This window comes from Propithecus coquereli, unplaced genomic scaffold (assembly GCF_000956105.1).
Source record: "Propithecus coquereli isolate 6110/MARCELLA unplaced genomic scaffold, Pcoq_1.0 Scaffold260, whole genome shotgun sequence".
NCBI lineage: Eukaryota > Metazoa > Chordata > Mammalia > Primates > Indriidae > Propithecus > Propithecus coquereli.
This window is the reverse complement of record NW_012148175.1, coordinates 677,301-683,558: the sequence shown is the minus strand read 5'-3', so window position 1 is coordinate 683,558 and position 6,258 is coordinate 677,301.

Sequence of the window (6,258 nt, the reverse complement as noted above, 5' to 3'; positions counted from 1 at the left end):
TAAAATATTTTCTAACATACACAATATGAGACTCCCTGATAGCCAAAGATAATGGTAGTTGCTTAGGTCCTTTTCTACCAAAATTCCCTCCGAAAGCAATTAAGAAAAATAAAAATTAAAAATAGAACCATACAAAAACTCCACCTGCAGCATAATTTGAAAATAGGAATGTCCAAGAATCAAAATAACTGTTAATAAGAAAGGAATCAACACTAAATTGTAGCAAAAAGTGATACAGGTGTGCACTTCATGGCAAGTTTAAGGTGGGGGCAGGGAGGATCGGGTCAGGAAAACATGGTGAGAGAAGAGAGAAAAAAGGAACTCAAGATGACTTCAAAGTAGGAAATGAGATTACTGCTACAAAGAAAAAGTATACCTCAAACCTGAAAATACCAAAATAAGGTGTTTTTAAATATCGATAACTATAAGCACAGTTCATGGGAAGAGATTTTAAAGTGCTTTAGATGTGGCAGTTTTAAAGTATATAGCTTCAGGGGAAAACACAGCAGAAAGGAAGGGAATATGCAATTGTGTGGTGAAGGAGAAAAATTTATGTCCTTCTATATGAAAGAACAAAAATATGAGAGTGCAGAATCTTCAAATTCGCACTAAATAAATAAATGATAAACTATAAAATTCCACTAAAGAATCTGCACTTTGCTCTAACAAAAGAGTGGTCAATGACCTAGAAATCATACAAATGGCCCCAAGACTTCCCATACTATCAAATTAACAGGAAGATAAGAAGTGAATTTATATATACTATTAAAATCAAACATACAATAATTTCAAACCACCCACACTGTTTAAAATGTTTTTCAATAAAATAAAACCTGGATTTAAAAAAAACACAAAACAAACATGCAATCTAGAAAACAAAATTCCAATCTGAATTAAATGTATTCAACAAAGAGTACAGAAATATGAGATATCATCCTGAAGCAAAAATTCAAAAATGATTATATAAGTGGAAAATTTCAGAAAAAAGACACCTTAGAATAAAATCACGGAAAATATATTGAACTGAAAGTTTAATAAGGGGAATAGAGAGAAATAAGAAAGTATCAACAATTAAAATAACATAAAAAGAGAAGAAAAATATGTCACATAAGAGTAATAGAAATGAGACACAGAAAAGAAGTAACGTGTTTATAATTATGGTACTTTAAGTAATACTTAAAAATAATAATCCAAGACAAATTTCCAGAAATAAAAATGTACCTGAATCTATAATTTGAAAGGGCCTGCCAGCTACCCGGGAAAATTAACCAAGAAATATATACCCTGAGGCATTTCCTAGTTAAAAAAAAAAAAAAGTCAAATAACGGGTAAAGCAAAGAAGAAAATTTCCAAGCCTTCAACCACCGAAAAAAACACCTAAAATAAACACAATAATAATAATAACCACCACTGCCAACAAATGTGTTACAAAAAGTATTAGCCTGCATCAGACTTTTTTAAAAACACAGAAATCAAGATAACAATGAAGAAGTCTTTTGAAAAAAACTTAAATATCCAACTAAATTTTCCTTTAAGTATCAAGGGTATACAAAAACTTTCAGTATACAACAATTTAGGGAATTTGGCATCCACGAGCCCTTTGAAGAATTTGCTACAGTGGTTTCCAACCTTTTTTGGCACCAGGGACTAGTATTATGGAAGACAATTTTTCTACAGTGGTGGGGGTGGGCGAAGGTGGAGCTCAGGCGATGATGTGAGTGATGGGGAGCTGCTATAAATGGAAGCTTCACCCCCTGGCGTGCCACTCACCTCCTGCCGTGCGTCCCCCTTCCTAAGTTTCATGGAAGACAATTTTTCCATGAGGTGTTTAGGGAGGTCGGCGGAGCTCTGCAGCCCGGTCCCTAACAGGCCAAGGGCTAGTACGAGGGAATGGGGATCACGGAGCTAGAGCATAAGCTTTCTGTAACCAACAAATTATAGGTGAAACATCAGCAAAGAAGTGTTGATGTTCTAATTCATAAGTAGGGACAAGGGTAAAAGACTAATATATAAATGTTATATATTTCTTATAAGGTAGAGATGATGTAATCAAAAGAGGAGAAGAAAAGAGGAAAATATAATATTTATTGATGGTTAATAATCAATGGGTGAGAGTGAAAGGATACCTTTAAAAACTAACAATCCAGGTAGAAAAAGATAAATAATAATATGGGAAACTAAAGGATTTAAGAAAGCTATAAGTACAAAAGTAACCATTAAAACAGAAATATAAACATTCTTGAATATCATTTTTGTACATTCAATATCAAAGTCTGTCTCATAGGGAAATAATGAATGATGAAAGGAAATGAGTACCAACGGTTAAAGAGAAGAGAGATATTTCTCTGATCATACTTTTTTTGTGTGTAGTTCTTTCTTTTATAACCATGACAATATTTTACATACTTTAAATATAAAATATTAAAATCATCTTAGCTGTGTGGGGAACCCAAAATTAATCCAAATAGTAATAAGTGTACCTACATGTGTAACAAATGAATAACCTGACCACAATAGAGGATATGAAAGAGAAAAGAACTAATCTAAATAACTTTTGCAAAAACTGTATTTTGATATAATTTAAGGCTAAAGACAAAAATATTGTACACAAGCATTAGACTCTAGTAAATTTATTTTTCATGAGTGTGAGTTGACGATTCTGAAGCTAGTTTACGTGTGTTCTGGAATTGAGAAGATAGGTAATTATATTATGGATTATGGGAGTCAGGTTAATTACTGTCTGAGAAAAGAATTGCAGATAAGGAATTGGGGAAGGATAGAATAAACCACGTGGTATTGGACTGGAATCTGAGTTATCAGTATAAACTCATTGTTTTCAACATGCACATGCACACATACTCTAATGGGGATGTACAGAAATATTCATGGATCCTCTGTGTGTGTACGTGTGTGTGTGTTTTGAGGGACGGGAGAATATTCCACTCCGAAATATGACACTTTGGCATGAGGATGACTTTGGGCTCTAGGCACTTGAAGTATAGCATGTGTGGGGAAGATGCCCTGACTTCCCCCCTTTCTTCCTGAAAGCAGGAGATAAAACTCCCTGTGAAAGATGCCCTCTCTATACCAGGAGGAAAGAATCACTTTTATCACCAGAGATGGGAAAGTGAGGCTGAGAAAACTTTGTACAATCAGACTTTGTTAAAAGAACTCTCATCTTCCTTTTGTTTCTCCATACATTTTAGTTACATTTCCACAGTGCCTCTCTGTTCAACTAATATATAAGCATTTAGATTTTACCACTTCTTTGTGTCATCATTTGCCTATGGAGGCTCCCATGTATGTAAAAAGTCTGTATGCTCATCTTTCGTTAACTTGTTTTATGTCAATTTGATTCTCAGACCGAGTCAGAGACCCCAAGGAAGAAAGGTAAAATTTTGCCTCCCTTACAGTGTACATATACACATTTAGGTACACAGCGTACAAGGATATCCTCGCTCTGTTTACTGTGACAGCCTACAGCAGAGGCAACTCAGTAACAACAAACCAACCTAATACCTATATGTTGCTCTAAATATCATTCTTCCAATGAAATGAACTAGAACTCTGAAAAAACACTGATGCCAGAACTAGAGCAGAAAAGTACAAGATGCACCTGGAAAACTTATAGTACCAGGAAATAAGGGATTACATCTTCAAAAAATGATATTAGCATGGGTAAATAACACAGAAACCAGTTTGAAAGCTCTCTCAATGGTCAAATCTAAGCCAATTTTAGCAACAAAGAAAATGAATCATTAACTACAGAATAAAACAAATACGTGATTTCATAACAATGTTATCAACAATTGAGTAAATGAATACATTAGGTGGAGGAGACCCCTTTTTCATACAGTAGAATTCCAATAAAGAAATGTATAAAAAAATAGAGAACATAGAGAATCATCTCTGGCAATCACTAAAGTAATGAGTTCCATGGGCAAGAAGTACAGTAGATGCTAATATTAACAAGACAAAGTTTGATAAGATACGATATTTACAGAGCCAATTATCTTCACACAAAATATTTACTAAATGCAACGGCAAAAGTAGTAAATTTACAGTGGAGTGACCTGGTAGAACCTTACCTGAACCAAGTGATCAAAGTTAACATCACCAATAACGGGACAAATAGGTGTCATGTACCTACTGATATAATATACTAGGAAGGCATAAGATTATATCTATGGTAATATTACCAAAACCACATAACTTGAATCTAATCATGAAAAAATATCAGGCAAATCTAAATTAGGATAAATTCTATGAAGTAATTGTCTAGTCTTTAATCTTTGAATAATAGTCAATCATTAAAAAAAATGAACAGCTTTCCCATACTGTAGAAGATTAGAAAAATACAACAATTAAATATGACTTGGGATCCTGGATTGGACTTAGACCAGAGAAAGCGCATTGGTGATACAATTAGGATAATAAGTTAAATTTGAATAAAGATCATAGGTTAGTTAATAGTATCATGGCAAAATTACCTTCCTGGCTTTGCTAATTGTACAAATACATGACTATGTAAGAGTTAATATTTAGAAAATTTGGGTGAAGGGTATACAAAATTTTTTTGTACTATTTTTGAAGCTTTCTTGTAAGTCTAAAATTATTTCTATTTATAAAGTTAAGAAAGAAAAATTGAAATGTTAAAAAATTATGGTACAGATCACAGTGTTATAATAGTTCATAATAACAATAAATAAAATAGAGAAGGAAAGAAATGGTGTAAAAGGATCCAGACATACAGGGACATATATATTATGAATACTGACTTTTTGCAAGGCATGTTACTTCTTTATCTAATTTATTATATTACAATAAAATCCATTGAGATAGTATTATTGATATTATCTTTCAGATGAGGAAATATTATATTATTATATTTGTTTGTTAGATATGACCAGATTACTCTATGTTAAACAAAACAAATAAGGATTAGCACATTTTAGGCTACAGTTGTATCCACAGTACTAGAATGTAATAAGGTGTTTGACCCAGGAAGAAGCATAAGGAAAAAACTAGAGGGCCATCAATGTTTTCTGTATCACATATTTTTCCCTATTTGCATATTTTTTAATCTTTATTTCTCCATCTTTTAAAACTGACTTTCTGTACTTCTTAGTTCATATAATAGACAATTGAAACACTCAACCCCCACAATTATGTTTTCTAGACATATAGAGATTAACTGAATAAACTCAAATTGCAATTTGAAGCTGTATGTTAGTACAGATAGAGTTGATTCAGGTTAAATTGTACGTGGGTTGGGGGGAGATAAAGAGAGGGAGAGAGATACGACATAGACAGCTATGTTTCCAGAACTTTTAAAGATATGGGTCCTATATTTTGCTCTTCTTATCTCTGGTTCTGCTCGTGTATCAGCTTCTTTGTTTAGACCAGCTCTCTGTAGTTTTTCCACTTACATCGTGAATACCTTTACATACACACTCACACAAACACACAGTCCTTCGTTAACCAGTGAAGAAAATCAGCTTGAGCAGACATCCACACGGGCTTGATCAATTATGACCTGAGCAGTTGAGGTGATGAAGTGCTGGAGGACACGTACATAGTCCAGCCTGGAACATGCTGGAAGAAAAGGGTGGTTCTGGTAAGAAGGACAGACACTTAAAAGCAGCAACACTCTCTAGATATGAATTCCAGCTCCATTAACTGCAGGTAAATGACCTTGAAAGTGGTGTTTAACTTTTCAGAAACTGTTTTCTCATTTGTAAAAAAAAAAAAAAAAAATCTTCTAGACTTATTTTTAGAATTATTGGATTAATACATCTAAACTCACTTAGAAAAGTTCCTGGCACATATATGCCACTGGGTAAATAATAGTTATCTATTTTTATCAGCATAAAGTAAACCTGCTTGGTAAAAGTACAAGAGAAGAGGAGGAAAGTAATGCAAACATTACTGGTGAAAATATAAGTTTGAATATAAAGAAAATAAAATACTATTTGATTAAAGGAGCAAAGGAAAATAGACTAAGGCCAAAAATATGGAAATGGAAGATTATAAAAATTCTGGAAAATGCCTGAGATAAAGAAGCCCTCTCATCCTACCTTTAGCCTCAAATATCACTTTGGATATAAAATACATGAATAAGCCTCAGTAAAAATGCTGTTCCAATGTAATCTATATAAAGAGTCTATATATTTGCTGAGAATTATTGGTTGCAAAAGGAAAGTGAGTGTCAGCTTCAGCCTTTTGGAAGAAGAGACCTATTTATTTACTTTTTATTGG